Source organism: Diabrotica virgifera, chromosome 1 (genome assembly GCF_917563875.1).
Source record: "Diabrotica virgifera virgifera chromosome 1, PGI_DIABVI_V3a".
NCBI lineage: Eukaryota > Metazoa > Arthropoda > Insecta > Coleoptera > Chrysomelidae > Diabrotica > Diabrotica virgifera.
Window position 1 is genome coordinate 115746010 of NC_065443.1, and position 19079 is coordinate 115765088.

The following is a 19079-nucleotide window of genomic DNA, read 5'->3' on the forward strand; positions in this document are numbered from 1 at the left end:
TTACTGTCAATTTTTATGAAGTGCTTTAAATCTCTTTCCAGTCAGCTTGGATGAAATATATTCAGACAAACCACACATATAATATTATTAAATTCTTTTGTGGTGCAACATTTAAATTTATATTTGGTAGACATTTTTGACTCGTCAATATAATTTGTAAAAACTTTACAATTACCATAGAATTAAATAATATACTATACAAACATAAACACATAAGGGATAGACAAAGGAGTACTCGCTTCACGTCCAGGGGTCATTCAGGACGACTTAAAAGACACACAAGAGGACCACGGAAGGATAGAGCAGGGTATAACAAAGGAAATGATACTTTTAGTGTGTACTGCGATCAACTACCTTCTAACAATATCGGTTCATTATTTATAAAAATTTTCAAATCATAAAAGCCTGCTTGTTGCACTAGTAGTCACTTCCAAACATCTCTATAAAAACATCAAATAAATCAAATAAAACAAAATAAAATTAGGCAGCAATAATCCCAAATTTCAACTACGCCACTAATGATTATTAAATTGCTGAGATATCTTATCTTAATGAGCTTTAAATGAATATTTTAAATTAAAGGGACAAAAAAAAGGACAAGAAAACATAAAATGAAAAGCGTTAAACGCAATCTATCACCATAGGAAGAAAAATTTTGTCGCTGTAAAAATACAGCTCGATAGACGAAAAAAAGCTGAACAATTCAATATCTTTTTCTACCCAAAAATATCGGAAATTATCCGTGAAAATCTTCGTAAAACACAGAGCACAATTTAACAGATATTATCACTAGCAGTCATCTTACACATCTTACACATTTTTGAGTCGTTTATTACGCTGACGATGCTCTCCTTATCGTCGATTCTGAAGACAATCTCCAAAAGCTACTGCCACTTGTTTTGAGCTTCTGTCATGTGTCACATAATATTGACATAATATTGATACTTGGACTTCGGTCAACTTTGCCGAAGTAACTTCGCCGAGAGTGTGGTGCTCGTTTTATGTGAGCACCACACTCTCGGCGAAGTCGATCGAAGTTCAGCAAGTACGAGAGTGTAGACAGTCACCTTGTGCTACATTGATGCTCCTCGGTCTACTTCCATTCTGCGGCGGTTTTTTCGATCGAGTCAAAGGGATCGATGTCGGTATCGCACCGCTTGAACGTGTTCCTCGCGAAATAGAACGAGTGTGTAGTGACGGGTACTTCGGACTTCGGTCAACTTTGGCGAAGTAATTTAGCCGAGAGTGTGGTGCGCGTTTTAAGCCCGCACTTCACTCTCGCCGAAGTCGATCGAGGTTCAACAAGTACGAGAGTGTAGAATGCCACCTTGTGTAACTTTGCCTCACTTCGTTCTACTTCCATTCTCTGTCGGTCTCGTCAAAGGGATCTTTGTCGGTATCGCACCGCTCTTTGTCGGTATCGCACTTCCTCGCGAAGTAGAACGAGTGTGTAGAGTGGGTACTTCGGACTTCGGTCAACTTTGGCGAAGTAACTTCGCCGAGAGTGTGGAGCCCGTTTTAGGTACGGACCGTAAGCCGATCTCTTTCAAGGATAAGCTTGTTTAATTGCTCATTAATCAATGTAAATCACTCAATCGAAATCTTCACACAATTGGCGGAAACGTATACATATACTTCACAACTAAGGCCATTCGCACACACAGCTACTAAAAAGAAACTAGACTAGTTGGTAACTAGAATTATCAACTGGTTATCAACTATGGCTCGCACACTACGCTACTGAAAATTAATAAAACGAGTCACTTCTTGACTGTACTTTGTAATGAGAAGGTTTGTTATAAGGTGTATAAGTTTTAAACCTTTATATTTTTGAGTGTTAGACCTTTATATTATTAAATATTACCCCATTAAAATATGTCTAGTGATTCAAGTGATGACGATATTATTCTTTATTATTATAACAGAAGACGCAAACAGCAAAAAAGGAGGTATTGGATTCATCCCTACATTGCAAAAAATATAAATTGCAGAGCTTTTTTTGCTGCAAAGGAGTTGCAAGAAAGTGATGCTAAAGTTCTTGCATTTTATAGGATACCATAAGAATCCTATTTACATTTAGTACAATTATTGCTTGTACCTGCAAATCATAAGAAAAATACTCCAATGCAAGAATGTGTTGGAGCGGAAGAAAGGATTTTAATAACCCTCAAGTAAGATAATAACATTTATTTAATTAATTTAAATGAAAACTGAAAACTTTCTAATCCACTACAAATTTGGAATTAGTGGGAAAATTCTTACAAAGTATTTTTAAACAATGCTAATACTATTTAAACTACTAAAAATTACGGTAGCTAAAGCCAAAGGTATCGGTAGCTAAATTATACATTATACTATTATTTGTATTTATTATATTTCCTACAATTTCATAATATACTTTGTTTGGATGTTGTGCATTGTGAAGAGACGGGGTACATATTTACGTCTTGGGTCGGTAAATAAGCAGATTCGACTTCTGTCGAGGCTTGTCTATCTGTAGAAATACTTGAGTTTGGGCTCAAGTCAAACTATTCGAAGAATTATATAATATGTAGTTATATAGGCACGGATGTTTTTCCACTTCTTGCACTAATTTTATATTACACAACTGTTCCACCAATTTCGCCATTTGGCGTGTTAAAGGCCATCCGCACATACAGCTACTAAAAAGACACCAGTTGGTAACTTTAGTTACCAGTCAGTTACTTAGTAGTCACTGCCCATGTACTTTAATGAGTGTCCGCACACAGCGCTACTAGTTAGCAGCCGGTCTATAATGCGGGAGTGATCAGTCACAGCGGACTGGACGTGCAGGTCGCTTGGGGACTAGTTTCTGGCTTGTTTGTGATATTTTATTAAGTTTTAACACGCGAACGCGAAATTCTCGCATTGAAGTATTTTTCTTATGAATTGCAGGTACAGGCAATTGTACTAAATGTAAATAGGATTCGTTTGACATCCTAGAAAATGCAAGAAATTTAGCATCACTTTCTTGCAACTCCTTTGCAGCATCAAAAGCTCTGCAATTTATATTTTTTGCAATGTAGGGATGAACCCAATACCTCCTCTTTTTTTGCTGTTTGCGTCTTCAGTTATAATAATAAAGAATAATATCGTCCTCACTTAACTCACTAGACATATTTTAATGCGATAATACTTAATAATATAAAGGTCTAACACTCAATAATATAAAGTTTTAAATCTTAAACACCGTATAACAAACCTTCTCAGTACAAAGTACAGTCAAGAAGTGACTCGTTTTATTAATTTTCGGTAGCGTAGTGTGCGAGCCATAGTTGATAACCAGTTGATAATTCTAGTTACCAACTAGTTTATATTCTTTTTAGTAGCTGTGTGTGCGAATGGCCTTAATAAAATATCACAAACAAGCCAGAAACTAGTCCTCAAGCGACCTGCACGTCCAGTCCGCTGTGACTGATCACTCCCGCTATCCCGCATTATAGACCGGCTGCTAACTAGTAGCGCTGTGTGCGGACACTTATTAAAGTACATGGGCAGTGACTACTAAGTAACTGAGTGGTAACTAAAGTTAACAACTGGTGTCTTTTTAGTAGCTGTGTGTGCGGATGGCCTAACTGTTTCAGATTAAAGGATTAAAATAACTCTTCAAATTTAAATTTGTTTGAAATTGATATCGATCGTCAACGAGCAATATGATTTTGGAGTCAAGTATATAACAAAGATTAAAAAACATATGCACGCAATTACTTTGATTTTATAGCTTATCTAAATTTACATATTCACCCTGAAATTTGCTAATTTTTTCAGTTCGTTCTCGTTTCAAACAAACAGAAATATATCTATGTATCTATTAGTAAGGTAAGTTGACCAAATAAGGCCCACTTAATGTTTGTTAGTTGTTTTTTGATAAATAAAATCACGATATAAATCTGAAAACTACAGACAAGATAAATCACATATTTAAATTTAATATGAGATTTTTAAATTTTGTCAAATGTTTTATTGGGCGGAGGTAAATTCCTCACCAACCAGTAAAACCATATAATCCGACAGGTATTTTCCTTCACCAAGTTTAAGAGTTCGTATTAATCCGGTAGGTATTTTCCTCACCAACTCACTCAGGTAATAAAATAAAAAATATAGATGTAATTTATTAAGAAGGATTATTATGAAAGCATCGGAAATCCGAATAAAAGACATTCATTTCCTTACGTTGTAATAATAGTTTATAATATAGATAATGTGCAAAACGTATAACTTATTATTTATTATTTACTATAATAAGAAACACACTTTACAAAATCCATTATAGTCATTTGATTAGACTGATAACTTATTTTTCCGCAAATCGCCAGGAAATTTTGACATTCCTGTCAAAATTTCTTGAAGAAAAAGTCAGGACTTGCTTACTGTAAGGAAATGATATTTCCGTACAGTTGTTAGTGTTAAATTTATAAGCGTCAAGTTTGACAATTCAACCTCAATACGTTTCCATAGCAGGGCCCCCGCTATCATATGTGCAAAGTGTGCAATGAACACGGGCGCCATCATGCCCGGAGTCAAAAATTGCAAAAAACAAACAAACAAAAAAACAAAAGTAAATTTTAAAATAAAAATTGAGAAATTAAATAGGATTAAGTATAAACACACACAAAATGTTATTAGTATATCATCTAGTTACTGCCGATTGCCATTTGAGAGAACATGTCAGAAGCCAAGCATTTTAATTTATTTTGTTATGATTCAATTCTGTTTGTTTCATGTTTATATTAAATTAATCTACAAATAATACTCCATTTACTCACGGTTTTTGCTGTAAATTTTAAAGAAATGCTTATATTGACATGAAATTTGTCATACACATAGCTAACAAGAAAAGAAGTGATACTGTGTCGTGGGGATAAAAGGGATATTCTCAGGGGAATTCGCTCGAAAATACCTGGGGGTATTATTCTCGGGGGTGAAAAACATGAGTTCATAATAAGTCCGGAATTGGATAAACTGAGTAATTCTAACCAACTTTTGGTCTATAGAGATTTTCACTAAGTCAGTACTTTTTGAGTTATTTGCAAGTGAAATATGTTCATTTTTCAACAAAAAAAAAAACGTTTTTAGACGGTTCTTTACAAATAACTCTAAAACTAATTATTTTATCGAAAAAATACTCTCGACAAAAATATATCTTACAAAGAAGTGAAAAAAATAATTTATATATGAAGTCTGCAAATCCAGAAAGACATATAGAACTAATAACCATAATACTCTGCATAGAAGCAGAGTTGTAGCTAATGAAAAGTAGGTTCTTATTCGCCAAATTCCAAATTAAATATTTTAACGTAAAATAACCAAAAAATTAAGCAATTTGCTGGAAAAACTCATTACAAATTCTTTAAAGTGTTTAAAAAGAACTTAATTTTTGATTTTTAAAAAAGTTTCTAACAACAAGTAGGTACAAGCAACAAGCAACATTTTTTGATAAAAGAAAATGGTAAAAATCACCCCCTAATTAGTATTCCAAATGAAATTAATCGTTACCGTTTTACCATTTACTTTATATTATACAATGTATTGTTTACATTATGATCTGTTAGTTCATCGGTTTAAAGTGCTTATTTTTGAAAATATTTGGCTTTAAAGTAATTTTTTTAATCTTGCAAAATTCCATATTTCCAAATAACTTAAAAATCATTACTGGTACCAAAAATCTAAAGCGGAAAAAAAAACGTAGGTTTTGCTTTTCCGAATATTTTGAATTTTTTGTTTTCCTGTAAGACAAAAATTGCTTAAGATATGGTTGTTCAAAATTTGTTTACATTCCTGATTAGTTACTCGTTCAGGCCCTTTTAACTACAGCCTTTTCAAAGATAAGCATTTTGAACTGATGAAACTTTAGATCATACAAACAATACGTAAGTAAAGGAACTTGTGGTGAAGCGGTACCAATTAATTTTATTTGGGATGCTAATCGCACCCTAAATTACGGGGTGCTTTGCACGATTTTTTTTACCAAAAAAAGGGACCAACATTATTTGGAGGGTAACATACATTTGATGTTGATAAAAGAGCTTAAAAAAACAAAAATATAGCTTCTCTTCAACACTTTAAAAAATTTATAATGAGTTTTCTTTGATAAGTGCTTGAATTTTTGGTTATTTCACGTTAAAATATTCGATTTGTAATTCGACTAATAAGAACCTCCTTTTCATTAGCTGCAACTGCTTTTACTGAGTCTGCAGATTTCAAATATAGGTACTTAACCCTTTCAGCACCAGTGGACGTACGACGTACGTCCACTTACTATACTTCAGGACGTACGACGTACGTCAAATTTATTTTATTGCGTTTCAACTGTTTTTATTTGGATTTTTTGCTTACACTGAAAAAAACGTTTCAAAATAAATAAATACAGTGGAACCTCGGTAAGTTGGATTAATCGGGACCGCGGCCGATCCGGCTTATCGACAATCCGGGTTAGCCGGAGAACATGGTAAAAATTAATAAAATACGGTACTCTTACAGATAAAGGTAATTATAATTGCCAAAAAAATTAAATACTTATGTCCAGTACATCTAAATTACGTAGAGTTGTATACATTATTGTTTATTTCTTGGTAAAAGAAACTCAGTCAAAGTGAAAACATTTTTATTTTATCTGATGAAAATCGATCCGGGTTATCGGAGGCCGACTTATCGGGGTTCCACTGTAAATAAATATTGAAAATTAGTATCTGTCTTCAATTATTTAGTTTAGTCACGGTTTAGTATATCGTGGGTCGACCCCTTTTCATACAAACAATTTTGTCCAAAGACAGGTAGAAAAATATGCGACCTTTATATTTAGTAATGGTTAATCAGAATTAGTAAGTACATTTTGGGAAAACCTATTTTATGATTGACAAATACTGTTTTAAAAGGGTTTCATTAGATTTCAGGTATATTTACCCAAAATTTGAATACAATCAGGTAAACACTGAATGACTTAATTAGATCCAGATAAGAATGTATATTTTGCAGGTACAGAGTTTCTGGAGGATTAAATTAATAATCCGGAGAAAAGTTTATGTGTCCCTGCTGATAGGCTACTTATGGTTAAAATAAATAAATAAAATCGAAAAGATATTAGTTTTCGATTTAATTTTAAACTGTAGTTCGAAGTGTAGTCTTCTTTGAAATTATTTTATATTATCTCGAAAACTATTTCTTATCATGAGTGACAGTGATTCAGACCCCGATTTTTTTGTTGTATCACAAAAGTATAAATTATGTATCATATCAATAAAAAAACTTAATTGTATTTCTCTTTCTGTGTTATTTTTACACCTCTGATATTGTTCAGTAAAAAGTCAGTGTGTGGGGTGAGATGGGGGAGGATGAGTGCTTTAGTGTTAACAATGTTCTATATAAAAATGTTCTACATAAAATATAAAACAAAAAAGGCCCATTCATAATAGTTATAAAATTAAGTTTTCCAGTGTTACGGAGGGTGTAAAGTGGAGGTTTTCGAAACTTTTTATATTTTTTGGGCAATTTATAATATTATTACTGATGAAAGAAATTTTCTTTAACAGGATTTTGTTTTGTAAATAAAATTTGCTATTTCAGTGGCCGATGGTGATAAGCCCTTGAAGAAACGTCAACCTCACCACCCAAAATCATCATCAATTGAAAAAATATATATAAAAAGTATCGAAAACCTCCACCTTTCACCCTCCGTAACTCTGGAACCGTTGATTTTATAACAATTATGCATAGGATCTTTTTGTTTTAAATTTTATGTAGAACATTTTTGTATAGAACATTGTTTACGCTAAAGCGTAGTTTTAGAAATATTGACGAAAAACGTAAAAAAAACTACTAATTTACCGACTTCTCCCCCATCTCCTCCCTAAACTGGACGCTCAAAATGGTGCAACTTTTTACTAAACAATACGTGGACCATATAGAACAATTTGGTGTTGGAGGAAAAATTTTACTTTGGATGTCTGGGTTTGGCCTCTTTTTGGACCAATTATATTATACTACTTCCGTAACTTTGGAACTGTTCATTTTAGAAGGATTATGCATGGGGCCTTTTTTATTTCAAATTTAATGTAGAACATTTTTGTCTAGAAGGTTGTTCATGCTAAACCGCATAGTTATAGAAATATTGACGAAAAACGTAAAAAACTACGAATTTACCGATTTCTCCCCCGTCTCTCACCCAAACCCGACGCTCAAAATGGTGTGACTTTTTCCTGAACATTATATGGACTATATAGAACATTTGATGTTGGAGGATAACTTTGACTTTGGATGTCTGGGTTATGCCATCTTTTGAATCAATTGTATCATACTATTATAAAACAATATGCCACTGAATCTCTAATCCAAATAAGTAAAAAGTGTGGGAAATCCTGGAGAATTATGTACAGGTGCCATCTATCCGTGAGAAAAATTTGGCACAAAGTAGTACATTTGGTTGCGTCCCTTTATACTTTTCACTCAACGGTATACGGTATCATGCATTTTAATAGAAAATATGTTTTTTTTGTACAAGTTATTACATTTTTCAGTGTAGGTTCGTTCCTATGACGTACAACGTACGGCCGTTGGTATATAAGCATGAAAACTTACGCCGTATGTCCAAACTTAAAATCGCTGGGATTATTTACCTCAAAAAAATTAATAGCTGGGGGTGAAAGGGTTCCGTTTTTTCACTTTATAAGCTATATTTCTTTGTTGAAAAACGTGTTTTTTTTTGTTGAAAAATGGACATAATATATTTGAACTTGAAAAATATTAAAACGTATTGACTTAGTGAAAACACTTTATATAACAAAAGTTGTTTAAAATAATTGGTCATTTTATTCAATTCCAGAATTTTTATGTTTGTTCACCCCCGAGAAGGCGTGAAACTCACATTCAGGGCAAAAGCACACATCCGGACAGTATCACTTTTTCTCTGACATGTTAGCTGTGTGTATGCAAAATTTCATGTCAATCCAAGCAGTACTTTAAATTTCGAAGGTTTTACAATATTTTACCTTGAGTATTATAGTCATATTTATAATAAATATGACTTCTAAAGTTCAGTTTTTCGGTTTACTTCAAGCACTTACCTACCTTCAAAAAATAAATAAAAAACACAATCCAAAATGCCTTAAGGGGCGCCAAAATCCTTTTTTGCACACAGGCGCCAGTAACCCTTACGGGGGCCCTGTTCCATAGTAACCCAAGTAATTTTATTAGGAATTTCAAAGCACCATTTATTTGGGAATAAAATTATCGCGTTTTTTTTAAATCAATCAATATCTGTCGAATTTTAAACGATTTGCGGAAAAATAGTATGTTTACCTCGTAGGAAAAGCCACATTCCTGGACTCTGTGTTGCTAAGTCTCGGCTTGCGCCTCGACTTAGCAATCTTCACAGTCGTCCAGGAATGTTAAGCTTTTCCTACCCGGTAAACAATGTACTAATAGTTATTAAGGTTACCAAGGGTATTATAAGGATAATAACGCTTGAGGTCAATAGTGTATAGACCGAGAGCCTTCGGCCCGATGTATATACGTTGACCGAAAGCGTTATTATTTTATTATTATAATACCCGTGATTAAATTATTCTTCATATTCAAAAAATTTGAATGAATTTTGAATTAATTAGTTTTCGAATAAGTACATTTACCAGAAATAGTCGTAACGTAATTGTGGTAACCATAGTTTTACTTAGAGTTTTATTTGTCAGCTGGACAGTATTTAACTCGTTATTTAAATTTAATAGGCCCTAAGGCGTTATTTTTATATAACACCTCCTTGGGCGTTATATCGTACTATACTTAATAGACTTCGAAATAATGTCATTATTTGTCAAATAATAGACCAGTCGTACGTAAATTTTCTACATTTTTCTCAGCTTACTTGCAGACTGCAGTAATAAAAAAAATTCATTTTCTAGTTTGCATGACATAACACAAAACAATCTGATACGTCTTCCGGTTTTATGTAATGTAGGGCCAAAAGTATGTTTGAGCCTACTTCAGAATCATTAGTATATTCTGATGTTAAATCAAGAGACTGAATTTTCTATACCAAGTTTGGTGTACTTAGGTGAAAACTTCAATCATGTATTTCAATGTTTTGGACACATTTGAATGATTGCATTATGTATAAATATAGCCTTTTCAAAAGCTACAAAAACTTTACTAGGATTAAACTCAATTTCGAGAGCTTTAAATATTTCTGATTTTAACAAATAGAAAAGATTGTTTTAAGTTTCTGTTTTTTTTTGTTTGACAGTACACAGTATAATAAAGAAATATAATGCCCATTAATTGGCCCATGAATAGTGAATAATTGCAAATAATATGTGGTACGGTAATTGTGCCATACATATAATATACGAGAGGGGCAAAATTATGGAATAAATTAATTTTCTCTAAAACGGACGATCTTGGTGAAAAACCCCGAAACAGGTCGATTTTTATGTTTAAATTACAATTTTTTGGCCTATATTTTCATAGTAGTAACGTCATCTAACTGTGCGTGATCACGTAATCAATGATTTTTTTAAATGGGAAATAGGGGTCGTGTGGTAGCTTATTTGAAAGGTTGTTATATTCTCTATTCAGTAATATAAACATTAACGTAATTATTGATTGATTGATTGATTAATTGATTGATTGATTGATTGATTGATTGATTGATTGATGACGTCACTAGTATGAAATATAGATATGCCAAAAAATTGTGATTTAAAAATAAAAATCGACGTGGTTCGGGTTTTTTTGTCCAAAATCGTCCATTTTAGAGAAAATGAATATATTCCATAATTTTGACCCTCTCTGTATAAAATTCAATGTGGCTAAAAATCTTATATTTGTTTCACATTCACAACTAAATACAAATATCTTACTTTTGACACAGTTTATAAAGAGAAAATTTTCCTCCTTGGTTGTTTTTTGAGCACAGCTCTTCACAAATTCTTGAACCTCATCAATATTGGAAGGAAGTCGACCAGGCAGGAAGTCGACCAGGAAGACCATGATTTTCGTCGATAATTATATATATTTTTTCTTATGTAACAGACATCAATCGTAGTAATTGTTTCATGCCAATTAGCTGCAAGCTCTTGGCGAATGATTTTTGGCGGTTTTTCAGTATATTCTCTTCGGCTTTACGTTTACAAGAGTTAGAAACAATTTTTCGATCTATCTTCTGCAGATCTGGTTCATGATTATGTTGTAGGCTACTTCTACATAGTTATTGTAAAATTTGCCCCAATAGTATTCAATTTCGACTAAAAGTTATTTTATTTCCTCCAGAACACTTCTTCACTTTCTAAAACTTTCACCTTATAAAAAAGAAAATTTTCAAATACCGCGATTACTTTCTATTAAACATGCCATTTTTGTCAAAATTCCAATTATGACTAAAAATAAAATACTATAAAATTAATTAATTAATTATTATAGGTACATACTGTAATTTTATAGTAGATAAATAATTCCCTTGAATGCCTTTTAGTAAAATCTACCTGAAACAACCATTTCAGTTTTGGTGAGGAAAATACCTGTGGGATTATGACATACCTTTCTAAACTCAGGTATAAGATTATTTTGGTGAGGAAATTACACCCGCCGGTTTTATTAGTTCTTACTTTTTAGTCTTTAAAAAATGGTTGCTTCTGGGCCTAATTAGGAACACCATGTTCTTAATAAGGCCCACTTCATATTCTTAATAAGGCCCACTTTTTAAATGTGACAATTATGCCTGGTTGCACCAACAGATCTTCAGCTCCAGTTTAGCCCAGTTCAGCTTATGTCGCATTGACGTTCCGCGTCTTAAGCTTAAGGTCTATTGGTGCAACTATACATTAATCAAATTAAACAAAGGTGACATGTAGGACATTTATTTTGTAAAAAATAATAGGTACTTAAAATAATTATTGCAAACAGTCTGGACATATGAAAACTAAGTATTTATCATCTGCTGAAAGTCCTACACACTCTTCATGAATATATCGTTTGCAGCTGTCACAAAGTATCATATCCTTAACGACATCCTCATTGCAGACGAAACAATAACAATCTTTTCGTTCTTCTTTGTTTTTTGACGTTTCAAGTGAACAGTGTTTATTTTTCTCTTCTCCTTTTTTTAGTTGTTTTTTGACTATTTTTCCGTTTGCCAAGTTTTTTCCTTTTCTTGATTGGTTTTTAGGGTCATTTAAACCAGCTTCATCAAACAATGATTTTGTGACTTCCTGTGCTCGATAGTTCAGGGATTTCTTTCTAGCACCTTTGCGTTTTCCAGTTTCCAATTCTGGTGTTATTAACACTGCGTTGAAACTTACTGACATTTCGTTTTCTTCTGAGCTGTCATGTACTGAAAATTCATTGTCAGAACCGTCAGGACTCTCAGAGCTATCTTGCGTATTTTTCTCCTTTAGAGCTTTTATTTTCTTTTTTCTGTCTGGAGTGGAGCTGCCAATAGGATTATTCGTTGTGGAAGTCGAAGCTGATGGAATAGCAGAATCTTCTGAGTCTAATTTATTTTCTGTTATTTCTGATGGCCAAAAAGCTATGACAGGAATGACACTCGGATCATACGGGTATATTCCCGTAGCACGAAAACCTAAAATAACATTTGATGCTGCAGTTGCTTTTGGCCATACTTTTGAGAAAATTGTGCCAAACGAAAATTTATTGATCGTTCGATCTGGTTTATTTGTCCAGTAGGTGATAACTTCGTCGTCCCAGTAAGATTCGAAGGCTTTAAATACCGCCTTGTCCATAGGTTTCAGTTCATGTGTGCAATTACTTGGCAGGCAAAAAAGCGTAATTTCATGCGACTCGGCTTCATCAACAATACCTGAATCCAAATGGGACGATGCTCCATCAAAAATAAGCAGTACTCTTCCTATTGGCTTGTACTTAGCAAAATGTTGTACCCACTTAATGAAAACTGGCGTAGTCATACTTCCTTTCTCGGTCATTTCAATAACTGTTCCAGCAGGAAGATTGTCATACCATTCATTCTTCTTTCTTTTTCCTTTGAACAAGATCATAGGTGGAATTATTTGTCCTATAGCATTTCCACAACCGACGATTGACACATTCTCAGCGTGCTCTTGCGAAATCAAATGAACTCGTTTGGCACCTTTACGAGCATATACCTGTTGTGATTTATGAAGGTTTAGGCTGCAACCTTTCTCATCAATAATAAAAATGCGTTGAGGGCTTTGCAGGATATCAAGCTTCAACATAACTTCGCGTAGCTTTTCAAAATAGTCATTGACTATGAATCTGTTTAATTTGGCGGCTCTAGCTGGATTCATGAATTGAGATTTTCTTTTAACTACTTCGGGATGTCGATTTAAAAAAAGTTTGAGCCATTTTCGACCAGCTAAGTTTTTATCGATAAAAGGTGCAGATATGCCATTTCTTTGGCAATATTCATGGACAGCACGTCTTATCACTGTTGATGTCAGAGGCATTCCAACGTCAGCTAGCCTAAAAATTCTTCCACACAACTCAGATTCTTGTTGGGGGGTTAAACATGAAGGGCGCCCAAGTTTCTTTTCCGCTTTTCCACTAAGCAAATGATTCCTAAGTGTTCGACGGGCAATATTAAATTCTTTGACGGCTGTTCTTACTGACATCCCATTTTTAACTGCTTGCAAGGCCAAAGCCATTTGTTCTTCAGTCCATAAAGCTCTAGGAATCTTAAGCTTTTTAGTATTCTTTCTGAAACAAAGTTAAAAACTTATAAAACGTGTTATTGTAGTGGTCTTAACAAGGCCCACCCGTAGTCTTAATAAGGCCCACCCGGGCCTTATTAGGAATACTGTAGGTGATCAATGTTTTTTAGACATTACCATTATTTACGTTTTAATAAACATAAGGTAATTCAGGTACTATGAAAGTACAACCAATAAGTACACAAATGTCATGCAGAATAAAAAAAATCGCACTCATAATCGTATTAAATTACAAAAGCATACTAACCTCAATATTAGATTGGATATTTACCCATTGACCAATGTAAACGAATGATCATATAAAAGCGACAGTTCGCGTCGCTGCTCAACTACTGCGTCTGTACACTGCAGCATACTGCCATTATTTGTCCATCCTGAGGAATAAGGGCGAGTGGGCTTTATTAGGAACCGGGCTTTATTTGGCGAACCTACCTTACTAAAAATATGACATCATCTGGTAATTAAGTAGATTTTTTATTCAGTTATATAAATAGCCCAATCACATTGCTTTAAAAACGAAAACGATTGGTTTTTGCTTCTCGGGAAAATAGAATAAAAAACGAACTTCTGATACACAGTGGAAATTGTATGAAAGTACATAAAATTATTCTACAGAGACAAAAATTTTGTAAACACACAATTAAAATCCACACTAAGTCATTAGTTCCGCAAGTAGATCTTTTTAAACCACAAACTACCCCAGGTATTAGAGATGCATCAAGTCAAACTAGTTTGATTTTACTCAACAAACTTGACTTGACTTGAAAACCAAACTTTTTTTGTAAAAAAGTTTCACTTGACTTGATTTCGATATTTTTAGGTTTGACTTGAAATCAAACTTCTTCAAACAGTTTGAAGTTTGAATATGATATTGTGCAACGTGTTTATTTTTAATTCTAATTGACAGTATACCGCCTTTTGTTTTGACCTATTTGGACAGATCTGAACCTGTAGTCTGCTACTCCGCAAAGTAGTTATACATAGGTTATATTCATATTTAGAAGCATATATGCTTTGCTTGTTTCTTGTAATACGTTAGTTTTGAAAGGGGTGCTTTGTGCAATAATGTCTGAACCTGAACTTTTTTCCGCTCACAATACGTACCAGAACAAAGTGAGTCTGATTTTGAAAATTTCCCCACTGCAAAAATTAAGAGAAAAAAATCTGTAGACGAGGCAGAATTAATTAACAAGAAAAATAAATATGTAGGTATACTGATTTATTTAATGTTCCGGCAGGCGATTCCAAAACAATGAAAATTGCAAAGTGCACATTATGTAAAAATAAAAACAGTTATAAAAATGACATAGTGGAACTAGTTCTTTAAAAAATCTGAAGGTGCATTTAAATCAAAGCGAACACGAACGAACGAACGTAGGAACGAATTCGTAGGTGTTCGCTTGGTTATTCGTTCGCTACAAAGTAGGACCACAGTATAATAAAATCTAATTATACACAGCATAATAAAATATAATATATTCTAATCTAATATATACTTATATTTACTATGCTGTGTATCTTATATTTACTATGCTGTGGTAGGACCATTTACATTGAAGCGAACCAATAACCAATGTCGGATACAGATGAAGATATAATCGTTAGCGCTGCTAGTTTTATAGTTATTGCAGGATTTTCCAAAAAAAAAGGAAGAAGAGAGTGTGGTGTTAGGGTTTGTTACAAAAGGGAAAAAAGAAGGAGGTGATGCCTTGTTAAGTGATTTATGCCTGGTTGCACCAACAGATCTTAAGCTTAAGATGTGCCTTAAGCTCAGCTTACAAAACATACGCGTTGCACCATTAAGTCTTAGATCATTTTTCAGCTTGCCACAATGGATTGCCATGTGTATTGCATAGATAAGAATCGAAAATTATGTTGCAACATAAGTGATACTTAAAGCGGCTCTATCTATAAGCAGAGCTGGGCTAAGCTGGAGCTTAAGATTTGTTGGTGCAACCAGGCATGAATGACTGACAATGTATTCCAAGTTACAAATTTCTGTAGAATATCTATGAAAGATTTTGAGATTTTGTTGAATTTGATTGGACCTATCATTTATAAAAATGATACAAATTTCAAAAAAGCAATTACTGCTAAAGAAATAATGCTGCTAACCCTCCGCTTTCTTGCAACAGGTGACTCCTATGCAAGTCTTAAGTACATACTTGTTCAAAATTTCAACTTAAGAAAGAAACAAATGAATTATGAAAAATATATTTAATGGTAAAATTTAATTAAACAATTTAATTATTTTAGTAGGTCTGTAATTTTAATATTATTTGTATATGTACAAAAATAAGTGCACTACCAGACATTAATTCGGTTTTAGTCACCAGCCAGATGGATTTAAAAGCGTAAAAATAATATGTATTTAGCAGTGACGTAAATTATCGTTATTTTTGACTATTTGTAACGATTCCTATAACTATCAATATCAGGTACTTTATACTCTTAATGGTAATAGTTTTATTCTGCCCGGTTGCACCAACAGATCTTAAGCTTAAGTCGAGAATATCATAAGAATTAATATAATATAATTATAATATATTACAATAAGAATACCATAATATAATAATAGATATAATTGATAATAAGGCAAGAATCTAAAATTATGGTGCAAAGTAAGTGATACTCAAGGAGGCCCTATCTATAAGTAGAGCTTAGGTAAGCTGGAGCTTAAGATCTGTTGGTGCAACCAGGCATTAGTCATCTAACAAATATAAAACTACCAAAGTGTATTTCTGGACCGTCGTTCTGCCAATTCGTTTTCATAATAGATTAAAGAATAGTACGATTTTTTATAAGAGTCACAACAATAAAGCAACAAATAATGTAAAATATCAAAGAACCTTTTAGTACTGGCAGGTACCCATTTTTACCCAAGAATGCATATTGCCAGCACATGTATTTAAGATGGGCCAGTCACACATCGTGTTTAAGTTTATTGTCATATTTCTTGTTAGTGAAATTTTAATACAATAATAGCTTAGAAAATGCAATGTGTGTTCTGCAAGGGAAAAAATGAGAAAAAAATAAAGATATGTCATTTTCTTAAATATAAGTATACATTTTGATACGACTTCAATTTCATTTTGTCCTATCTCTATTCTATAATTATTTAATACAATACACAAAAATAATTTATCCAGGTATTTTTTATTTTGTTGAAAATTTTAACGATAAGCTTTATTTATTTAAAAATGAATAACCATTTTCAATTTCGTTTCAAAACGAAAATACAGCCGAACCATATTCTAGTCCAATCAGAGAGTGCAGCAAGCACTTCTACCGGTTTCGAAACTTATTAGTCTCTCATTTACTCTGATTGGAGTACGAAGGGAACCATTCTCGTTGAAACTTTACCGCGCTGAGCAGATGGGACGTGAATTGTAAATTGTAGAATTCCCTCATCTTCCTTAGTCTCAGCATCCGTATGGCTTGCAAATTGTAGAAGCCTCGGAGGTGTAACCAGAGAAGGTTCCCATTGTTTTCATTCTGGTGGGGTGTAGAATAGAATTATGTTGTTTTATATGCCATTAGAGTGAAAACTTAGTCTTTTATTTATTTATTTAATTTAAATCTGTCATTATCAACTAATAGTTTGTGATAAATAAAACGTGCAAAAATGTTTGGCAATTATAAATTCATATTTCTTCTTCTTCTTAAGATGCTGTGCATTTCTGCATAGGCGTCCACCGTACATTTTCTTCAGGTGAAACGTTATATAAACAGGATTACATAATTCTGTTTTAGCAGCATTGCGAAGCATTTCATAGCTGTGGGTTCCTGTCCATTGGCGATTACGCAGCCATGACATCTTTTTACGTCCCAGTCCGCTCTTACCCTCTATCTTTCCGTCGAGTATCTGTTACTGAAAAATGTATCGTTCTCCTCGTAACATGTGCCCCAAGCATGTAGTCTTCTTACTTTTAACATAATTAAAAAGTTCCCTATCCTGTAAACCCGCTCTTCTTAGTATTTCCTCCTTTCTGACTATGTCCATCCATGATATTCTATGCATTCGACGTAAGCACCACATTTCAAACACTTTCGACGCCCAAATCGGGTGTCGTTGTCAAAATACAAAATATTACTAAACTAAACAAAAATAAATGTTGTTGCTTAGTAAAAAATTCTTCTAATAATTTATTTAATCTGACTCATTTATATCGGCAATTCAGACATATATTATACATTTTAAAGTACAAGACTTTAAAATGATATTGCCAATTTTTATGAGTTGCGTTCCTGAAAAATACTAAACATTATTATCTCGAAGAAAAGTATATCTACTAAATAAATTAATTTTCAAACTGTTTCAAACTAGTTTGACAAACAGTTTGAATTTTCAAACCTGTAACCATTGACCAGTTTGACTTGACTTGAATTAATTACCAGAAGAATTGACTTGAGTTTGACTTGAAATTAGGTCAAGTTCAAACATTCAAGGCAAACTTGTGCATCTCTAGCTCTACTCTAGACGTTGAGTTTTTTATAGTGGATCTCGTAAATCGACTGACCTAGCCAGAAAGCTAGTCCTTGATTAAAGTCATCATTTGGCGGGCTGGTAATTTGAGAATGCCAATCGTCACGTCAATTTATTTCTACCCAACAAATCTCCTTATAGTCTTGTCGCCAGAGGGGGTACAACGGCCTCCTTAATTCAGATGGTCTTACCCAAGTTTTTTTTAGGAATTTTGACCCGTGGAACACGAATTTTTTGGGTAACAGTTGATCCGGATGTCGATAAGGTTGTTATAAACAAAGAACTTGAGGAATTACATAACAGCGATTTTTCGCAAAACAAAACATTTTTTTGTATTTTTTGGGTGATTCTCAGCCAAAAATGGTTTCACAAGTTTTTCGTAGGATGCATAGTTTTCGAGATAAACGCAGTTGAATTTTAAAAAAATCGAAAAAGTGCAATTTTTGAACTCGAATAACTTTTGATTAAAAAATAACATAGCAATTCTGCTTGCTGCATTTGAAAGCGCAAGTCAAATCCTATCGGTTTTGATTATTTGCATTGCTAAAAATTAAGTTTTTATTTGTTAAACAAATCCATAAACACATAGTGTTTTCCGTGTCCAATGCATGCGTTTTAATGTACCCAATCTACGTAGAAATTGCTGTATGCGCGCCTACTCGTTGGATTTCAAATGAGAAATACATTGAAAACATCATTCAATCACTATGTGTTTATAGCTTTGTTTAAAATAAAAATATTAATTTTTAGCAATGAAAGTAATCAAAATCAATAGAATTTGACTTGAACTTTCAAATGCAGTAAGCAGAATTGCTATTTTATTTTTCAATCAAAAGTTATTCGGGTTCAAAAATTGCAATTTTTCGATTTTTTGAAAG

At 33.2% G+C, this 19079-nt stretch overlaps 1 protein-coding gene across 1 annotated transcript in view; it reads right to left on the bottom strand.

The window, feature by feature from the left end:
* Positions 1–19079, bottom strand: part of LOC126890551 (uncharacterized) — a 201386-nt gene that overhangs the window by 73436 nt on the left and 108871 nt on the right. The window lies entirely within an intron of this gene.